At 36.6% G+C, this 22952-nt stretch overlaps 1 protein-coding gene across 8 annotated transcripts in view; it reads right to left on the reverse strand.

Annotated features, from left to right (window-relative positions):
• LOC147822299 (uncharacterized) overlaps positions 1 to 22952 on the reverse strand; it is a 390614-nt gene that overhangs the window by 230860 nt on the left and 136802 nt on the right. The window contains exon 3 of one of the 8 annotated variants that reach the window (XM_087197287.1): positions 1 to 22952. This exon is cut by the window's left edge and continues 22802 nt beyond it; it is cut by the window's right edge and continues 10487 nt beyond it. The exons of the other annotated variants lie outside the window; for them this stretch is intronic. The gene's annotated coding sequence lies outside the window, so the exon portion shown is untranslated. 8 annotated transcript variants of the gene reach the window in all.

The raw sequence follows: 22952 nt of genomic DNA on the forward strand, positions 1-22952 counted from the left end.
ATAGAGCCACTTGCCAACAACTCAGAGCTTTTCAAGATAGTAAGCCTTTCTGCATTGCTTATTAAGGAAGAACATGACACTTTGTATACAGACAAGAAGACACAATGAATACACACGGTATCCTGAAGAATATCTTCACTTGAAAGCTGAACAGTGTTTTTTTGTTTTGTTTTGTTTTTTTGGTACCAGGGATCGAACTCGGGCCCTTGGGCTTGCAAGGCAGGTGACAGAACCACTGAGTTAAATCCCCGGCCCAAGAACAGTGTTTATAATAATCACACAGTTTACACCTTTGCAGTTAACCATTTCAAATGATACTTTCCAAACATTTTTCCTTTTCCTCTTAAACATCTTATTTTTTAAAAAAAATCCTCCTTCAACTTATTTTGTTAAAAGTTATTTTCATTTAGGTTTTCAAAAATTAGAATATTAGTGCAGAATATAAAATACTGTTATCATACTAACTTCTATAAAACTTAGAAGATCTGACAAAGCTCTGTAGGCACCTATTATACACTATTATTCTGCATCAGAGGTACTGCTCTAGTTTGGATCTGAGATGTCCCCACAGGCCCATATGTTAACGGCATGGTTCCCAGACCATGGAGCTATTGGTATGTGGTACAACTGGGCATGGGACCTAGTAGAAGTTTGGTCATCGAGAACATGCCCTTAATGGTGATATTGGAACCTTAAGCCTCCTGTCACTCTTTTTGCTTCCAGAGCCCTGTGATGCTCAGCCTTGTCAGAGGCCCAAAGCAATGGAGCCAACTGACCATGGACCAAAATCTTTAAAACCCTAAACCAAAGCAAACATTTCTTCCTTTTATGTTAACTCTGGTATTTTGTCACAGCAAAAAGATGACAAACACAGGTACTTCTTCACTTGATGTTGGAAGAGATGTGAAAGATGTTCCAACTTTCACATCCTGTAAATTTTGGCAACCATATCCAAACTACACTCTTTACTAATATAAATTCAGCCATGAATTCAATCTGTTGAAATCTTTTATAATAAAATACTTTCTCCTTCTTTCAAGTCATAGGATTCTTATATCAGGAAAGAATTTTTTGAAACCCATCATTGTATACAGTATTATGACAATTAGTCCCTGAAAAATGTCCAGTGTCACACAGCTGGTTGGTAGATGAACCCGGCCTGGCTTCCCTCTTCTCTAGGCAATAGTGGTGAAACAATCACATTTTAAAAGTGATTTTACCCTAAATTGTACCCAGAAGAAACAAAAATGTTCTCCTTAAAGAATCCCCAATCTCCAACAGTAAGCACTTCAAACTTCTTTGCTTTTGCACTTCCTTAGCAGTAACAAATTCAGTCTGAAGGGTTTACTCATTCCTGCTCAGCATTCCCATTCTTTGATTGTAAGCCGTCCCTAGTGTCTTTCCCACATAGCTACTGCATTTTATATTTGAAGAAGTTAAAGTGCTAGAGAAAATATCACAAGCCATTTTTTATGTGATAAAATATTTAAACAAAGCAGTCTGAGTTTCTGAAGTAAGTGCTTAGGGCATGATTTAAAATAAATCTAGTCATTATTTTAAAATACTCCAGAAAAAAGATGGGGGAATAGATAAAACAAAATTGACAAGATTATAACTATAATTATAATTTACCTAAAATTGTTACAAAATTATAATTAGCAGTGGATGTATGGGGTTGGTTGTACCATTTTATTCAGTGAATGTTTGAAATTTCATAATAAAATGTTAATTTTTAAAATATCCCTATACTAGCTTTTGGGATAGCTTTAACAGTTCCCAAATTGCAGTGTACACCAGTGGACTGACCATTCTAACTCTAACATTAAACAAGTAAAGGAGAATGCGACCAAAGCTTTACATTATTCTTTTAAAAAAAAAAACTGTTGAAAAACATCGCCATCTTGATTTTTTAAGTGTGTGGATAAGTAAGTAGTATTAAATATAGTTGCATTGTTGTACAATGGATCCTCTGAAATTTTCATCTTGCAAAGCTGAAACTCTATATCCATTAAACAACTCTCCATTTTTCCCACCCTCGGCCCTTGGCAATCACCATTCTTCTTTCTGTTTCTATGAATTTTATGATTTTAGAAACCTCATATGAGTGGAATAATACAGTATTTGCCTTTTTGTATCTGGTTTATTTCACTTAGCCTACTGTCCATGCAGTTCATTCAGACATTCCCATCTGACAGAATTTTCTTCCTTTTAAAGGCTAAAAAATTGTATACGTATACCACATATTTTAAAATCGATTCAGAGACTATTGATGGACATACATATATTTTAATTTCCCTAAGCTAGTTGTACAGTTGTAAGAGATGTAGCTTGACTGGGAAAAAGGTACCATGGATGGGTAAGGATTGGAAGAATGCCAAATTTTTCAGATTACATTTTAGATTAATAAAAAATACACTTAAATCCCAACTGTGTAAAAGGAACATGATGTTACAGGTATTTCATGATTTATCTTGGTAATAGATTTGATAAACCATTTTGATTTTTAAAAAGCTGAACACTTAGGTTCCACTTATCAGCTAAGCAAAATTCCCCAAATGGCATTACGACATCGTAGGAAATAATTCTTTTACTATTTATTACAGGGAATGACCCTGCTGTAGAGCACAAGTTCTTCAGATGATTGTATTTCATCTATCTGATTCAACATGGAGTACAGTCCATCCCAAATCACTTCAGTTTCTTGGGCACTGAGAAGCCACTGCCATCTTATCTGGATCTAATTTTGCATTTTGCATTTGCCTCTTGTTCACTTTCTCAGTTCCCACTCCCACTCCGAGGGGCCACTGATCCCCTGGGCTCATTAAATTTCTGGCTTGGATTATGTAAAGTGATTAATGGTGGTAAGCCTGGTACATGTTGAGGTCAGCGTGCTAAGCATCCTGTATGTCATCGTCAAATACACCCATGTGCATCCACCGGCTCACTTTTCTCCTCTACAGCCATAATTTATTCATCCCAGAGTACACTCAACCATCTGCTGTTTATTTTGTTTTCTTTAAGCATTATTTCCCTTGATTTGCTAAGCCAGGACACAGGTGAAAAGTGGTAAGAAGCAAAGGGAAGTTGCTGTTGTTGGACACAGGAGGAGTGAATTGAACTCCCCATGAGGAAGAGCATTCAGTTCCACAGAAAGGGGCTAACTGTATTGTTGAATACTTAAATCCCTGCCTAATGGGAGCATTTGGGCCAGGCCCAATCATAACTAGCTAAGGCTAGCCCCTGGGGTGTGGAGTGTAAATCTGGGGAATTTTAAGTATCCTTAATAGTAGCCCTATAATAAACTGATGCTCTGAATCTTTGCTAGAGTCTGCACAAGGCTGGGCTATAAATTTTACGTTTGGCTAAGTGACTCATAAAGAAACACCCACCTGATTTCAGACACGAATTTTTGGCAGTCAGGGTACTCACTAAATTAGCTATGGTTCTATTTTTAGCTGCTTTTTTTGTCGGCCTAAAATACAATGATTCTATCTGAACAGTGCAGTTTTACAAGTATGTTCCCCACTACTGCTTCTTAGACTGTCTTGGACTGGGAGACACGGAGTTTGCTCCTTTGCCAATTCCCCAATGTTTTAATAAATGTTATTTTTATTTATATGTTTTTTTTTTATCTATAAAGCTCTGGTTGTGTGAGTCATTTTTTCAAAGTTACCAAAATAGTTTATCAAAATGTGTTTGAGCTTATTTGTACTCAAACAATCCCTGTTATTACAGTGATAAAATATAGAACCATTTTTTTTTCTGCTGAAAGAGTTGGAGTATCTCTTGCCTGGGGAGGTCCAATGTTGATTTGAGGAACTTGGGTCAAGTTGGTATTTGACCTTTGGCAGGAGGCTGCCCTGGGTCTCATATTTGCAACAAACTGGGCCCAAGACAATAGTCTGCTTTATAGCCCAGAGCCTGATCAGTGTGTTTCTCCAAGGAAGACCTCAAGCTGAAAAGCCAACATGCCTGACAACCACCATCACGGTACCAAGGGCATAAGCACTAGACATTGGAAAACAAATGGAAAAGCACACACCACTACATCTGGAATCCTAATGGGCCGCCAATGGTTCCCAGCTAAAGGAAGAATTACCCATGTTATTTTATCATCCCTTGCGCTAACTTTGCTGTTTATGTACAGCAATAAATGATTTTTTAAAAACATATTTGGGTCATTATGTCATATACCACCAGCAAGTAAGGTTGTTTTATTGTGCTTGGAGTCAAAATACATTGCCATACCCAGATGTATGGGAAGTTTAAAAATCTCTTGTCCTTCTGTATTCATTCCTCTTGGACAAATGAGTTAAGTTTTTAAAAGGGAAATTGAGAATTTTTATGGCTTCTGCTCCCACATCACCAGTAAAATTTGCACCAGTATTTTTCTACCCAGCAAAGGTGCTTGGCCAATGATAACACTAAATACTGACGCAGAGAGCCAAACAGCTTCCAACCAACAGGAAATGCCAGAGATTTTTTTTTTCTTTTGGAACACTTTCAGCAAGTCAGATTCTTCTGCCAAGGCTGTGCTATAATCAAAACTTAACTGCAGATCAAGAATATGAAATGAAATCCAGAGACTCAAGCCAATTTGTCCCATACAGTGATATGTGCATTTCTACCTACCTTTCTGCTTGCTTTGAGCAGCTTTAAAATTCACCTGCTCTTTAACTCTTTTATTACATACCCCAAACTTACTGACAGTATAGAATATTTTCTGAGTTTAAAAAAATTTCCAAATGTCTAACTCTTTCTAATATATTATTTTGCAATCCCTTTAATCAGTAAATCTGGTTGGTTTCTTTATCTACCCACATTTTACAGAATTTTAAAGCTCATTTACCTATATTTTTAAAATGTTCTTCCACTGAATTATAAATAAGATGAGCTTTTTTTCACATAAATAAAAGCCGGGCCTTTATACAACAAGGGAGAGGAAAGGCTGAGAAAAGCAGATGTTCAGATGTGGATCATGACTGACCTACCTACCCAGAGAATCAAGCCTTGTGTGAATGTTTGGTTTCTGAAGCAGAGGATGCTGGCTTTCCTGTTTATTTAGCTTGCCCTGTCACTGGCTTTACAGGTGGCCTGGAAAGAAGATTTAGGAAATGTTTTCTCTCTCCATAAATGAACATCAAATTATTTTACAATGTGACCTGGTACATGCATCATGACAGGTTGGAAGCCAAATACAGTCTCAAGTCAAGCAGAGGCAGTGGTCTTGGTACAGAGGTGCTTGTGGGTGGGGAGCTGAGTAACTGTTCTAAAGTTCTTGGTGAAGCAAAGTTATTTTTAAATTTTTGCATGTTTTTCATTTACTTATTTATTGTGGAGTTGATGCATGTACACAATGCATCTTAATTCCTTTTTTCATCCTTCTGTCCTCCCCACCCTCCCACTCCCTGCATCTCTTGGTCCCCTTCCCGTTTGAGAAAGATCTATCTCCCTACTTCCTATTATTTATTTTTTATTTTTCTCTTCATTTATACTTTGAGTTTCACATGTAAGAGAAATCATGCGATATTCAAGCTTGTTCACATGTTTTTCTAAGAGATGAATCATTTTTTGCTCATTAGCCTGTTACACATTCAATTGCAAGCCCCCTAGCATGGAAGAATCTCTAACTTTTGGTTGTTCTTGCATGGGAGCAGACTTTAATTTTTTTTTTTCAGAAGCTCCCCTTTAGGATCCAATACTGAGTTCCCTGGAAGCATCATCATGACCTTACTTTTGCTACCAATGATCAGTTATTTAAAAAAGCAGTTAACTTGATTCTGAGTTTCACCAGAATCTTTTCTTATACAAGAAAAGCTTAAAATAACCAGGGTTTCTTCCATATGGAAGATGTCATTGTGGGACAATTTATAAGTCAAGGCTAGAGTTCTATCTCACCTTCTTTTCCCATTTTCATGATAGTTACATGTGTCCTTTTCTTTTGTCCTATTACTTAACAAATTATTTTCACCAAACTTCAGTAGTGATTTTGGTGATTTTCCCTTTTTTCCTCACCTATGTTTTGACATTTTTTCTCTCTGAAACATTTCTAGTTACATTTCATCAGTATCTGATTCTTGACATATTTTACATGTTGGGAGCATTTTAGACTCTCTTGTATTTTAGACTTGTCTTGTTCCTAGACATTACCCCAGCCCAGAAGTCTTCACATATCATCAATGTCAAATTATGTCCCTCCTCCTTCAAAATGCTGCCAGGAATCACCTCCCAAACCAACCCCATATGGCTCTGCTCAACCGAAAAACTTCAATAATTCTGTTTGCACATTGCCAGGAGAAATCACTTAGACAAATATGTCTATATTCTGCAGATGTTTTTATTTTTTTCAATGATTGTTTTCCTTCTGTTCATTTGTTCTTTCCTTTGTATAATCATTTTGTCCTCATTTAAACTTCTTGTAAGTGTGAAAATATGCCATTTTTACACCTTTCATTAATGTTTCATAATTCTTGGTGCAGTACTCATACACTATATAAAGAAAGATGGAGAGCTATGGCTACGTGATGGAAGCCTGAAGTCACTTTCTAACTGTCCTGCTCTTTGATCTGATATAGCTAAGCATATATTAAATGACCAGTCATTGCCTTTTGTTCTCATCTAGGCATATTAATCACATCCATGGGATGCCAGGTTTCTGAGATGTTATAGGTTTTACTTACCTCTCCTTTGTCTATACAAAAATGAAGAATAATAAGACTGACAATATTATAACATCTGAAAGTTTTGTCTTTTTACAGCTAGCATCCCTCTCAGCATTTGTCTTTTCTCTTTGCCAAACTCAAGTGTTTTGTGCCTTCTTAATTTCTAACTCCCCCCAATAGAAATAGTAAATTGTGATATTATTAATCCTACTTGCACACAGATTATCTCAAATACATTCATTCTTTTCAGATTTTTCTATTTGAGTTCTCATTTCCTAATATGGAATAAAAGCTTCTATCTCCTGAGAGGGGAATTTAGAAATTATAAGAATTCTAAGGGGTGGTGTTCAGAGTCTTCTCCTAGCCCTACAATAAAGCTATATTTAATTCCAGGATTATAGAACACAGAGTGAACTTGCTTTAGTTGTTTGGGGGTGAGTTTCTTAGTAAGTAACTAGCAGAATATCTTCCTTCCTATTTTTGTTAACACAAAGATTCCTTGGGCTCAAGATTCATAGGTACCAGGAGTCCTGTGTCCCCAATCCTACCCTAGGTCTCCTAGTATCACTGTCATTCCCAGAACTCATCACTCCCATCCCAACTATGGGCAAATGGATGCCCTTCCCTGGACCCCTATTTTCCACTTCTAGAATATAGTTTATCATCACATGAACCAAAATTTTAGTTACTTCCAATACCCCAAACAACTGAATCTCACATCTGTTTAGGAACAGGAAATAGTGGCTAAGCAGGAATCAAGCAAGGAATAAGGATAGTAAGGTAAGTGGTGGAAACCATCAGCCCAAGCACACTGTGGAATGCTGTTGTTAAAAACACTTTGTTAGTGGCAGACAGGTTCCTGCCTCTTTGCCTGAGTCACTGACACTGTATCCCAAAACTTAAAGGCATTCATCAATGCAGTCATTCCTTTGTCTTGTATTATTTTTAACTGAGTTACTAGCGTGCAATAAACTGCATATGTTTAAAATTTCCAACATTTGTATATACTTAAGAAACCATTACCACAATTCAACATACTAATGAACATACGTATCATCCCCATCATCCCTCTTCTTAGGCAACTGCTGATCTGGTCTTTTGTTATTGTAAGTTAATTCTTATTTTCTTGAATTTTATATAAGTGGAATTATTCACTACATACTTTTATGCTTGGCTACTTCTCTTAACATAATTATTCTGAGATTCATTCGTGTTGCTGTGTAACAATCATATGTTTACTTTCATTATCAAGTAGTGGTCCTACATGAGAGGCCTTAATGAGGCTCTTCCATATGACAAGTCTTCTACTAGACATGAGAACATACAGTTATAAAAGGTTAGTTCTCAAGGAACTTCTCTGGTGTCTAATACAGAGACAGATGAATAACTGCTCTTTGTGAGAAAGTCTGATCCATGCTGTAAGGGAGGGAATCATAGGACTTTTGGAATGTCATCAAAAAACATATTGAGACTCAGGAAGGCTTCTTGGAAGAATTAATGCTTGAGGTGGGTTTTGGTGGACAAAGAGAAATTACAGAGGTAGGTCAAACAACTACAAGCAGTTCTTAATAACTGGCATGGTAGGGTTCAAACGAAGCTAATGAAAGGGACATTTAATTCTGGCTAAGAAGCTTAAATTCTATCTTGAGACTTATTGAAGGCCTCTAAATAGCAATGGAATTGTATGCTTAAATTTACAGGAGACCAAGGAAGATGGTATCAAAGCAATCTGGATGAGAGAGGGTAGAGGTTTAGGCTTGGATGGTGAATGTGACTGGGAAATGAACAGGCCAAAAAGGAAGTGATAGAAGCAAAGGAAAAAGAACTCCAATAACTCAGTGGTTGATTAAATGTGTGGGTGAGACACAGGAAAGAATCAAGTAGATTCCTGTAAGGCTTTAGCAACTCAGTAAATAGAAAACAGATTTAAAGTGAAAGTATCCTAGTGTGGTGTCCCATACCTATAATTCCAGAATGTAGGAGGCTGGGGTAGGATGATCTTCAATTCAATGCCACCCTGAGCTATATATCAAGTTCAAGTCCACTCTGGACAACATAGGGTAGACCCTTTCTCTAAAAGGAAGTAAATAGGGTTGAGGAAGATGATTAATTCAAATTGGAGTTCAAAGTTGTGTAGGCATTCAAAAGGAGTTCAGAAATGAGATGGATGTAAATAATGGATTTTAACTATGTAAGAGTTTGAATATAGAGACAGAATTTTCCTCATATTTGCATGTTTTCAGAAAGAAGAGGATAGAGAAATGACTTAAAATGTAGTCATTAGAAATATTGTCTGTACGGGAGAAAAATTAGCACATGTACCTTATATATTTATTCTTTTCTCATTAACTCGTTTACAGATTCTTGAAGGAAAGAAAAGAGGGATGCCAGAAAGTTTCAGTAACTCAGTGCCTTCAACAACGAAGAGACTACACCAATTCATTATTTTCATATTTGTGAAATTGAGAATATGGTCAATTTGTGTCTAAAAGTAGCTGACTATGAAATCAATCCATGTGGATTATTCAAATGCTAAAATAATTGGTTTGGAAGTGGGCATGATTTATCAACAGCACATGATGTGATCTATTTCTGTTGAGTAGGAGGGATCATTGGAAATTACAAAATTTTCCAATTCATAACTAAACGTGTAAAAGGGAAAAGTTCTTCCAGTTTGAAATCTAGTAATGTGACTTTGGCAGAATCCATGACAGCCCACTGCAACAGTGAACTTAAATATATAGCTAGCTAAATATTCAGAGAGAAAACTGCACATCAATTTTACCATTTCTGCACATCATGTAGAATATACCAGGTGACAAATTGCATATTTTTGCTTGAACAATTAGGAACCCAAATTCTCTCAACAGCAAAACCAGGGAAGCCTTCCTAATCCAAATTAAATCTAAAGACTATAAATATTATTCCGTCTTTAACTAGATTAACTTGAGGTAAATGTCTGTAAGGAGGTCAGGAAAATGTCAGTGAATAAATCCTCATTGTTTTCTCACTACATCAAGTGGAGAAGCTGAGATTTAAACAATTTCTGCTAGATAAGCGCTTCCCATGTAACTTCTTTCCTTCATGATCTCTCTCCCATAATACAGTAAGAGGTACCCTTCAGTTGCTGTAGAAAAACAGACATGTGCATTCAATATTCTTAGCTTATTGGTATGTTTTTAAAGCTGCCAAACAAAGAGTGTATAATGTGAAATTTTCAGCCTCCACTGCCAGATCACTAGGTGGAAGCTGTTTAGGACACAGAAAACTGTCTATTCTGACTTCCAAAAACAGCAAAAATATTAAGTTATGTTAAGGGAGAAAATTTCTTATATTTGATATCATTGTGCATTGTTCCCAAAACATCCTTCAATTTGTTCTAAGTGGATAATCTTACAAATGAAATAAAAAGCAAACTTAATTTGTCATCTCCAAAAGATGTCTAAAAATTCTCAAAGAAATTTCTTAGACTGTCATTTTTTGAAGATTTTTAGAAATAGTAAACGATATAATCTGGGATCCCAGGCCCATCTTCTGACTCTGTATAGAAACATTGTCTAGGTATCACTTGATTTGATAAAATTTAACATGGAAAATCTTTCTAAAAAAGATAAATTAGGAGGATATTAATTTGATTAGGAAAGTATTCACTTTAAAAGATTCATTAATATATTAATCTCTCCAGTGAGCCTTTTTAAAAAAAAAATCACATGATAAAAGTTCAATTCACACAGACTTTAGATGAAAACATCCATCAAGTAAACCAAGGCACATGTGAATTTAAAAAAAAAATGTATATATAGGCCCACACTACTCAGGTTGTCATACTCCTTTCTACATAATCAATTTTCTCCTAATATGCTAGAACTTAACAGCATTGTACTACCTGGTTAGATCTTTTTCCTGTTCTCCAGAGTATATTAAACTCCTTCTAAGTCATCTTTACTTGTTTAACCCATGGAAATGCAAATTTTGTCCATCCTGGACTGACAGAATCAGTATCCGTCTATCTTTCAAATACTATTCCCTTTCCAACTCATTATTTCTGGAAACTTCTGAGCAAGGCACCAGGGGCCCAAGGAAGGACTCTGGGGTCATCTCAATTTCTCTCCACCTTTAGTTGAAAACACAATTTAAATTCTGTTGTTTCCACCTCAATAATATTGTTTAAATGTATCCACTTCTCACTTGGTTCAGATTGACACTACTTCCCCTCCACAAATGCATAGCTAACTCACCAGCTGTGCCCTTCTCTACTCTTTCTCCCACATCACAGGCAGAGATCTATTGAAACTGGAAATCTAAGCAAATCATTCCTGCTTAAATTCTTACAGAACTCTCTAGGATGAGGCTTAACTAAAAGATCATTCAGGATATTAGCTCTTTCCACTGCTCCATACACTCCAGTCTGACTGCCAACCATCCAAAGCTACCTGTAGTCCCTATGGGTCTTTGGGTGGGCCATTTGTTTCCCTAATATGTATCTGCAACTCTCTTAAGCTCTTTCAGTTGCCTTTGTTTACCTGCCTTTGATATCTTATTTCAGGATATTACTTCTTCTAGGGAGACTGGTCTTCATCCCTTACTGATAAAAGACAGTATCCCTCCTATGTGTTCTGGAAGTTCCCAATACTTACTCAGACCATATCATTTTATTCCCCTTTATTGTCATTAGATAGTCACTTCTCCATCTCCTCTTCTAGACTATAAATATCCTGAAGAAAGGGACCATGCTTGCCTTTAGATTATAGTCTAAAAATAAAGTATAGCACATAGCAGATGCTCAGATAAATAGAAGAATGAGTAGAAGTATATAAAAAACATAAAGCAAAGATTACAGAAAATTTTCCCATTTTGTTATTTAATATCTTTTAACTTTTTTTTTTTTTTTTTAGTACCAGGATCAAACTCAGGACCTTGCGCTTGCAAGGCAGGAGCCGGAATCCCTGAGGTAAATCCTCAGCCCTTTTAACTCTTAATTTATTGGTCTTTCCTTTTTTGGGGTAACTTTATAATATAGGTAGCCTTATTAGTATACTAATATATAAAAAACAAAAACACAATATACAATGATTATATGTCTTTTTTAAAAGCAAACATAAGCATGTTTCTTCTTCTGAAAAGTAATAGACTATTACTTTTAAGATACACTTATCTGTTGAAAAAAATCTCAGTGCAAGGATACTCCAACATACAACATAAAAGAAAGATTATACATAAGCAGATTTTAGAAATAATATCACTTTTAATGTACCATTGGAACTTTTGCCTCATTATTTATAGGAACAATGGCTTTGTGTAACAAGTCTAATCATTCTTTTTAGTGTATAAACTTGAATTTTGATGCATATTATTGGGCTTTCCTAAGTAAGGAGCCATCATGAAGCAATGAAAATCAAGAAAGACTTTAGGCTTGTGAAAAAAAAAAAAGAAAAGAAAAGCTAATTCTAAAACTACACAATGATGAATGTTCTCCTAATCTGCCTTCACTTAAAAAGTGATCTCCAACTTTTTTGGTTTTTAAATTTGTGGCAAAATCCCCAAATCTAAAGATTAAGGTATTTAATTGTCATTCATTTCCCCTGGTGAAATGAGAAAATGTCTCTCAAACATTATTCTAACTGAAAAACCTTTCCTTTTTTAAAAATAAATATTATAGAGCTGACCAATATATCTAACACATATTTTAAAAATTCCTGTGGGGGGGGGATGAGAAAAGGAGGCAGACTTTATCCACAGTCCCTTTGCCCCACAGCATGCTGTTACTAAAGTGCCAAGAAATTCTTAGCACATGGTTTTAAAAACCACTTTCATGTGAGATCCCTGAAGACCCCTTTCAAATTTGAAGTTACATGATCCTAAACTTTGCCAGAATTTCTGAGTATACAGTTATCTAGAGAAGAGAGATTAGTCAACTCTCCCTACTGGGGATGTCTTAAGAGTATGAAAAGTTAGAGTTGTGATATAGGTGTGTTTTAAATGACTAGTTGTAAAGGAGAGATTTCTAGGCCTTGTTGCCATAGAATCAATGGATCCTAAAATGTTTTACACTTATTTCCTTTAAAGTCCAGTACTTGGTCCATGCCCCACCCCCTCAGCGACCGGTGATTGAGGGCCTTGGCCGCGTGGAGGGGAGCTCCATCCGGCCTGTGCCCCACCCCCCAGCGACCAGCTGAGATGCGTGCACCCCCCACCCCCCACCTCCCACCTGCCTCTGGCCTCCTGGCTGTGCCAGTACCTGTTTTCACATTATAGAGGCACAGGGGGTCATAAAGGCCATTGTCCTGAGCTCCAGAAGATAGAGCAGAAGGGAACAACAGAAAGAGGGCCACTCTCAGGCACCTTGATGAAAACTGAAGCTCACTGGAAAGTGAAGACAATCTGTGCAATAAAGACACACCAGACCACCATAGTTGGTGAGTTGGAGGGATCATCACCTCCCATCAGAACCTGGACTATCTTCGGGTGAAAGGCAGCTGGAACCTGAAGTAGAGCCTTGCAGAGTTCAATCCTGCAGAAGGACCGGGAGGTCAACTTGGGACTTTGCAGCCAGTAATCTGGTTGAATCTCACAGGACTGCTACTGGCTTGCTGAGACTCATTGACTTGTATCTGCACACTACTGCCCACCTTTTCTATTGTGACAGCAGAGACATACACTGAAGGAGGCCCTTCATTTTTATTTTTTATTTATTACTTTTGAAATTTTTTTTGCTCTTATTTTTAATTTGTATAATTTTTAATTTTTTCTTTTCTCTTTTCATTCTCTCTCTCTCTCTCTCTCTCTCTCTCTCTCTCTCTCTCTCTCTCTCTCTCTCTCTCTCTCTCTCTCTCATTCTCTAACTGTCCCAAATTGTTCTTCATCTCCCTTGTTGTTCCTGTTCTGGCCCTAATTTGGATTTCTTCTTTATTTTTCTTTTCTTCTCGTTTTCCTAGTCTCGATTGTCATTAGTTTTAAAGGAAAGTAAATAAACTTTCTAGCCTCTATATTGCTGTTAGGTTGTTCTGTTCTCATCTTTGTTCTTTAATTCTGTCTTTTCCTCTTGTCTGCAACAGTTTCTTAGAGTTTGCATGATCTTCTTGTGTCCTCTGGCCTCACTGATAACCTTTCCCTATCCTTCTACCTATCTATCCCTCCCTCCCCAACTCCTTCTAACTCCCCATCCCAAAGGGTAAAGTTGCTATATTGAAGAGTTTATTCACTATAAATATATGTTGGGCTGGTCCTCAATTTTTATTTAATTCACACAGTTAAAGGTGATAGATTAATAACTACCACAAATTGTCATTTTCTAAGCTGTGCTTGATGCTATGGTGTTGCTGATTGTATCACTTAGGCTAAGCTGTTGTGATTGATCTAATCAGTTGTCCTTCCTGATATAATAAAAATGAGATAGCCTCAGAGTCATTAGAGACTCAAAACCTAAAGACCAGCTATATTTTGAAGACACCTCTGGGAAGCAATCATTCCATAAGGGTTCTAAATACAAGCAACAAAGTTACTTACAATAAGCAATTCCAAAATATCAACCCAGGAATTAAACCAAGGACAGTACCAAAAACAAAAATAAGAAGACATTTAAGCAAGGTACAAGCCCAGACTTCAGGCTCACCAAAGGCAAATTCTGGGGAAATGAGGTGGAAAAATCTGATAGTCAACCACCAGGACACCCTGAACTGATAGCACAGGAAGTAACAAAACAGATGAATGAGGCTGTAGAAAAATTCAAAACAGAAGTAATTTCCCAGATAATCGCAGAGATGATGATCAGAGTGAAAGATGTGATTAGAGGCTCTAGAACAGACACAGGTAAAAAAATAGATGAGTTCAGGACCATGCTGAAAGTCATGAATGCCCACCATAAGAAAGAAATGGAAACCATGAATGCCCAACATAGGAAAGAAAAGAAATCCATGACACAGATTTAAACAGATATCCAGGAGGTTAAAAACTCCATTGAAAGTATGCACAGCAGATTGAGCAAATGTGAAGATAGACTATCAGAATAGAAGACAGGGTTGCGGTTAGTGACCATGAAAGCAGAGATTTCTTAAAAATAGTAAGGGACCATGAGAAATTAATCCAGCAGCTGCTAGATGATGCAAAGAAAAATAACATAAGACTTATAGGAGTCCATGAAAAAGCAGGAGAAAGTACAAATGACATAAAAAAAACTGTTCAAAAAAGTAATAGTACAAAACTTCCCAGACAGAGGTAGAGAATTGGACATATAGATAAGTGATGCATATAGAACTCCAACTAGCCACAGTAAAAAAAAAAAATCTACACCTAGACAAATAATAGTCAAGATCCAAGAACCCAACAAAAGAACAGCATTCTACAAGCAGTTCGAGAAAAGAAACAAATTACATACAAAGGAAAGCCAATCAGAATCACAGCAGACTTCTCAACACAAACCCTCAAGTCAAGGAGAGCCTAGAGTGAAGTATTTCGAGCCCTAAAAAAAAATAACTTCCAACCTAGACTTTTGTATCTTCAAAAATTATCTTTTAAAATCAATGGGAAAATTAGATACTTTCACAACAAAGAACACCTGAGAAATTTCATGAAAACCAAACCAGCACTCCAAACAATTCTAAACAATATCCTAGAAAAAGACAACGAAGGTCATAACTCCATGAGGCCCAACAGAGAGAACCCATCAGGCAAGACAAGAAACTAAAGGGAAAGGAGGAAAAATAAAAAATGAAAGAGCCAACAACAGTAAAACATCATGACAAGGATGAGTTAATATCTATCAGTTATAACCATCAATGTTAATGGCCTCAATTCACCAATCAAAAGAAATAGACTGTCAGAATGGATTAAGAAGCAAAATTCCAAAAATATACTATATACAAGAAACACACCTAACTCAAAAAGAAATTCATAGACTGAAAGTAAAAAGATGGAAAACAGTTCTCTATACCACAAGAACTTGGAAAAAAGCAGGGGTAGCAATCTTATTTGCAGACAAAGTAGATTTCAAACCAAAACTAATTAAGAGAGACAAAGATGGTCACTATATCCTTGTGAAGGGAACAATCCAAAAGGAAGAGGTGACAATCATAAATACATATGCACCAAATAGGAATGCCCCCAACTATAAAAAACAAATACCAATGGACATGAAAAACCAAATAAGCACTAATACAACTGTAGTGGGGGACCTCAATACTCCACTATCACAAATAGACAGATCATCTAGACAAAAAATCAACAATAAAATTCTAGAACTGAACCAAGCTATTGAACAAATGGACTTAATAGATGTTTACAGAGTGTTCCACCCCACAAAATCAGAATATACATACTTTTCGGCTGCACACAGATCATTCTCCAAAATAGATCACATGCCAGCTCACAGGACATGTTGAAATAAATGTAAAAGAATTGAAGTTACCCCCTGTATTTTATCAGACCATAGTGCAATAAAATTGGAGATCAATAGCATAAGAAACCACAAAACCCACACAAACACATGGAAATTGAATAACACCCTCCTGAACAACCAATGGGTCACAGAGGAAATTAAAGAAGAAATTACACAGTTTCTACAAGTAAATGATAATGCCAGTACAACATACAGGAATCTATAGGGAACAGTGGAAGCAATTCTATAAAGGAAATGCATAGCACTGAATGCCCATTATTAGGAAAACAGAGGGAGCTCAAACATACAACCTAATGCTGAACCTCAAGCTCCTAGAAACAGAAGAGCATGACAAACCCAAAGCTCATACAAGGGAGGAAATTATAAAGATCAGAGCAAAAATCAATGCAATGGAGACTAAGAGAACAATACAAAAAAATCAATGAATCAAGGAGTTGGTTTTTTGAAAGAATAAATAAAATTGATAAACCTTTACCCAACCTTATCAAAAAAAAAGGAAAGAAAAGGCTCAAATCCATGTAATTAAGAATGAAAAAGGCGAAGTCACAAGAGATCCAGAAGAAATCCAGAGATGATCATCAATACCTACTTTGAGAACCGGTAATCTAAAAAAATGGAAAATACAGAAGAAATGAACAGATTCCTAGATACATACGAATTATCCAAGTTAAATGAAGAAGATATAAAAATTCTAAACACCCCAATTACAATGAGTGAAATTGAAAATGTAATTAAAAATTTATCAACAAAGAAAATCTCAGGTCCTGATGGCTTCACTGCTGAATTCTAGAAGACATTTAGAGAAGAACTATCGCTATTACTCTCTAAAGGCATCAATGAAATGGAAAGGGAAGCAAGGCTTCCAAATTCATTCCTGTAAGCAAGTGATACTTTGATTCCAAAGCCAGGGAATGACCAACCAAAAAGGAAAACTGCAGGCCAATCTCCCTAATGAACATAGATGCAAAAATCCTGAATAAGATACTGGCAAACAGAATACAGAGGGTCATCAAGAAGATAATACACCCTGACCAACTCGGATTTATCCCAGGGATGCAGGGATGGTTGAACATATGCAAATCAATAAATGTAATACACTATATTAACACAGTCAAGGACAAAAACCATATGATCATCTCAATAGATGCAGAAAAGGCATTTGACAAAATCCAACACCCATTCATGAAAAAACCCCTACAGAAATTTGGAATAAAAGGTCTTTATCTCAACCTGATTAAGGCTATCTATGAAAAACCAACAGCCAACATCATACTAAATGGTCAAAAACTGAAAACTTTCATGCTAAAATCAGGAACAAGACAAGGATGTCCACTATTACCACTCCTGGTCAATATAGCTCTGAAAACATTAGCCACAGCAATTAGAAAAGAGAAAGTAATAGAAGGAATAAAGACAGGAAAGGAAGAAATTAAACTGTCATTATTTGCTGATGATGATACTTTACATAGAAGACGCAAAAAACTCGGCCAAAAGACTTCTAGACTTAATTGACAGATTCAGTAGAGTAGCTGGATATAAGGTCAACACTCACAAAACAATAGCCTTCTTATACACAAATAACAGACTCACTGAGAGAGAAATTAGGGAAACAATTCCTTTTACAATAGCATCCAAAAAAATGAAATATCTAGGGATCAATCTAACAAAGGAAGCAAAAGACCTCTACACAGAAAACTACAGCACTCTGAAAAAAGAGATCAAAGAAGAGATCAAAGAGGATATAAGAAAATGGAAAGACATCCCTTGTTCCTGGGTAGGAAGAACCAATATAGTGAAAATGGCCAAACTTTCAAAACTGCTGTGTAGATTTAATGCAATGCCAATTGAAATTCCAACAATATACTTCACAGAACTAGATTAAATAATTCAGAAATTCACTTGGAACAATAAGAGACCTAGAATAGCAAAAGCAATTCTAGGCAACAGAGACATGGCAGGGGGTATCACAATCCCCAACCTGAAACTATACTACAAAGCCACTGTGATAAAACAGCATGGTACTGGCAATGAAACAGACCTGAGGATCATTGCAATAGATGAGAAGATGCAGAAACAATTCCAGACATACTCAACCACCTCATCTTTGACAAAGGAGCCAACCACCCTCACTGGAGGAAAGATACCCTTTTTAATAAATGTTGTTGGAAAAACTGGATTTCAACCTGCCAAAGATTAAAACTAGACCCATATCTATCACCATGCACTAAAGTAAGATCAAAGTGGATTAATGATCTAAATATTAAAACAGAAACACTAAACTTGCTGGAAGATAAGTTAGGTAGAACTCTTGAAGACACTGGCATAGGAAAAGTCTTAATGAAGAAAACCTCAGTAGCACAGGAACTAGCATAAAGAATCAATAACTGGGATGTCATCTTATTACAAAGCTTCTACATTGCACTAGAAACAACCACCAGAGCTAAGAGACAATCTACAATGTGGGAAAAAATTTTTAGCAGCTGTACCTGTCACAAAGGACTACCACCTAGAATATGTAATGAACTGAAAAAAATCAGACCCCCCAAATTCAAAGACCCAATTCAAAAATGGGCATCTGAAATGAACAGACATTTCTCAGGCAAAACAGTAACAGCAGCAAATAAACATATGAAAAAATGTTCAACATCACTGGTCGTTCGAGAGATGCAGATGGATACAACACTGAGATTCCACTTCACCCCAGAAAGAATGGCTGCTATCAAGAAATCAACCAATATCAAATGCTGGTGGGGGTGTAGGGAGAAAGGAACCCTTCTCCATTGTTGGTGGGAGTGCAGACTGGTGCAACCACTATGGAAATCAGTATGGAGATACCTCAAAGAACTAGGACTAGAGGTCCCATTTGACCCAGCTATTCCCCTGCTGAGCATCTTCCCCCCAAAATTAAAAGAATCATAGCACAGTGATAGATGTGCACCCATGTTTATAGTGGCACCCATGTAACAGCTAAAGCTTGGAAACAGCCCAAGTGCCCATCAACTGGAAACTGGATAAAGAAGATGTGGTTTTTTTTTATTACATGGAGTACTGCTCAGCCATAAAGAATGAGAAACTAGAGACATTTATAGCTAAATGGATGCATATTGAGGCCATACTCTTAAGTGAAATAAATAGGACACACATATGTGTAAATACTGAATAGTTTCCCTGGGGTGAGAAACAGAAAGTGTAAGTAAGGATTAATGTGATTAAAATGAATAATTGATAATTTTAAATAGGAAGAAAAGGTCCAAACGTATAGGGGAAGTGGTAGGGGAAGGAGAAAGGAAAGAAGGGAAAGGAAAAATGATGAGAAAAGGAAAAAATGGAAACACAGTCTTTGTGAATAGGGAAGGGTGGAGGGGATGAAGGGAAGACAGGGAATGGGGAAAAAATAAGAACCAAGATACATCATGTACAGGTACAAGTACCCAATGATAAAAATGTGAATGTATTGTATACCTAAAATGTACCAATAAAAGAATTTAAGGAGAAAAAATAAAGTCCAATACTTTTGATTGTTTAAAGGAGTTCACGATAGGATGTATGTGTAGTTGAATAAAAGAAAGAACTATTGGGAGAGAAATCTTCACTAATATTTAAGGATTGCAAAGTGCAAAGAGTAAGTTTCATGGAGAACCACAACGTCATGACAGGAACTCAGTTTCAAGAAAGTCTGAGACATTCAGAGCCGAAAAGTAATGAGCTAAATTCCCCAAAGTCTCGAGCAGTTTCCACCCCAGGGTAATAAAAACAAGAACTCATGTTTGTTTGTTTTGGAGTCTCCAGTTGGACCTGGAAGGTCAGGCTCTGAACAGGCAGGCCTTTGTTCATCATCATTCATCCTGATCATGCTCCAGCACCTGACTAGGAATTAGAAAACCTGGGTTCTCTATCTAATTCTGTGATCAGCTCACTCTGGAGTTTTTTACGAGTCACAGTCTTTCCACTCTAGGGTATCTAAGAAGTGGTCTTTCCTCTCTGGATGACAGTGCAATTATGGGGATTATGTTGCTACCTAACACTTGCAAAATGCTAAGGATAAACATGCTGTCACTTTATTGCCAATGCTTTTAGCTTTTACACTTAGGAATAACAGTTATCACCTTACTGAGGGATTATCTGCCAGAATCTGTTCTAAATGTCTTACATAAATTAAGTTGCTTAAACATCACAAAGATCTTATTAGTGAAGTATATTATGATCCTCATGTCACACATGAGGTAGAAAAATCACAAAGAAGTGGAGTAACTTGCCCCAAGTCACACAGCTAGTAAGTGACATAGCCAGAACTTCAATGCAAAAGTCTTGCTGCAGAGTTCTAGCCCTTCACCATACTGTAATGCCACCTCTTTATAGATGCTCTCAAATTTTCACAGATTTAGTGCTAGGAGAAGAATGAAAGGCTACAACATAGACAATCTCTTACTTGCCTGTTTAATCAGATTAACTGAGTTTGTTCTCACACAATCATGGACTAGGACATATATTGGCCCCATACTTCCACCATCCCCAAAGAAGAATGAGCTTGCTCTGTGGATGCAGGTCACTGGATAGGGGCAATAGTTAAACAGCTTCAAAATGAAGCTATTCATTCTTAACAAAATGGGACTATCTCTCAACACATAAGTATTTAGAACAAAGAGGATTTTAAAATTTTTGTTAAATATTACTCCCCACAGCATTTAATTACACCACTGTTCAAATTCTGTCCTGTTATTAACACTTGACAGTGAATATCAAAGTACCAACAAGATAAGAGCTTGTGAAGTAAAACCTGTTGCAGAGCATTTTCTGATCAAGTTTCCACAATGCAGATGTGGACTGATTTCTGAAAGTCCTCCCTACATTCATGACTGTGCTCTGCCCTTACTGTTTTTTCTCCTCCAACTAAGAAGAAGTTCTCTCATCAGATTGTATGGAAGAGGGGATTTTTAGTTCCCAGCAGAAACAAGAGAACAATCGAAAGCATAGTGAGTTGTTGAACACAGCTGCAAATGTTGAAGAGTTTCTACCTCACATTACACCCCTGTTTCCTACTCCCCAAAGATCCTCTGGATCTGTCTTAAATAGAAGCCAAACAGGACAATGCTATCCGGAACATTTGGCCTTACTGTAGTTTGTTTTAAGACACTGCAGTTCAAAGCCTCTAGCAACTACCAAGCAGCACTAATCACAAAGAAATCTCTCACACAGGAAATATGAAATAATTTAACTAGTGTCTTTCTCCCAAGACTTCAAAAACTTTTAAAAGTCACAATAAGTCAAAAGGGTTTGCTGAGACATTAAGTCTAAGGAAATACACACTTTTGGGGTTAATTAACTCCAAACCAATCAAAGATCAATCCACATGAGATTTAAAAGAGTACATTGTAGATAAAAGGATACCCACCCTGGGTGTCAAGTTCAGACCCTTACAACAGGCAAATAAAACACTTTAAAAAGCAACGAAGACATATCTGGAAGTGTACATTCTGTGCACTAAGACAAGGGTTAGCGATACAAATCAACTGCTATGAAAGCAGAACAAAGTCGTAAGTTTGGGAACAATAAGAAAAACATGACCTAAAGTGGCAATGCAGCAAAGAGCAGACCATGGTCCACTGCTGGAACTTTGCTAAGAGGCAAATGCAAGAGGCCCTGAGTCTTACCAAACCCAGATGGCAATGCAAAGTAAATGAGTGAATGCTGAGTAATTATTTATCAAACAACACAATCATTCCGGAAACACAAAAAATATGCAACATAACAAGAACTATTAAATCAGTCCCATCGGAGTTTTGAAATGTGGCAGTAAAGAAGTTCACATTAACGAAAAACCAAAAACATGATCTTGGTGCTTTTGATTTGCTTTGCTCTTAGAAAACAAAATATGTTACCAACATCCAAAACATGGTGACAGAAAACAAAACTTTCTTGAATTTAATGCCAGGTTGACAGGATTTTCGATGTATTGTCTACCTCATGGTTTTAAATGATCCTCATCAACTTATCAGAAAAAAGTAAGAACATGTTAATAGCACAAAATTGAGGATGTTGGATTCATATCACCCCTTAAAGGAATCTGGACATAAAATTCTTTTGGCTTGGTCATATGTTTAGGGGGTAAAAAAGCAAATTTTAAAACCAAAGTGGAACCTATCATAATTACTCAAAAATTGAACTTTTTATATTTTATACAAAAAATTATTCTTTAAAAACCTTTTCCATACTCATTCACAAAGTTCTTCCATTGTTTACAAGGCTTGTGTACCTATTTAGGCTCTTTTGAAAAATGACCATTACTTCCATTCCTCCCCCCAGCATAATATCTGAAAGGAAGCCAAAGAAAACCTTCAGGAAAAATGCTGCCTCCTGAGAATTTAAGAGAACAGTAACACATTTAGATTTTGCAAAATTAAGGTGGTCCATACAAATACATATTTCTCCCAGTGGCTGTGTCATTTTTCATATGCTAACCACCACTCTCTAATAACACATAGGTAGGAAATTATTGTCATCATAAACTGGGCCATGTATCTCAATCAACTACTACCTAAGAAAACTTATGGGATTGGAGGAAGGGAAGGAGAGGCTGTACTGACTTCCTACATCTTACTGGCTTTGCACTACAAAGTATACGTCTATACCACTGAAATTTCTCATAGAATTAAACAACGCAACTTTCTAGGCTGGGAGTATTTACTTAGCATGCAGAAAGCTTTGGATTCAACCTCCAGCACCACACACACAACACACACACACACACACACACACAAGCAAATTGCCTAAAACCATTGTGGTATTATAAGCTTATGACACCCAACAACTGGGAGGTACTCATGTTATAAATTTTTACAGAAAGGTCAGAAACTTTCTGTTAGTGTTAGTTAAAGGAAAAGCACCTTGTCTAAACT

This window comes from Heterocephalus glaber, unplaced genomic scaffold, assembly GCF_053883595.1.
Source record: "Heterocephalus glaber isolate CG9 unplaced genomic scaffold, H.glaber_assembly_v1.0 deba00001663, whole genome shotgun sequence".
Taxonomy (NCBI): Eukaryota; Metazoa; Chordata; class Mammalia; order Rodentia; family Bathyergidae; genus Heterocephalus; species Heterocephalus glaber.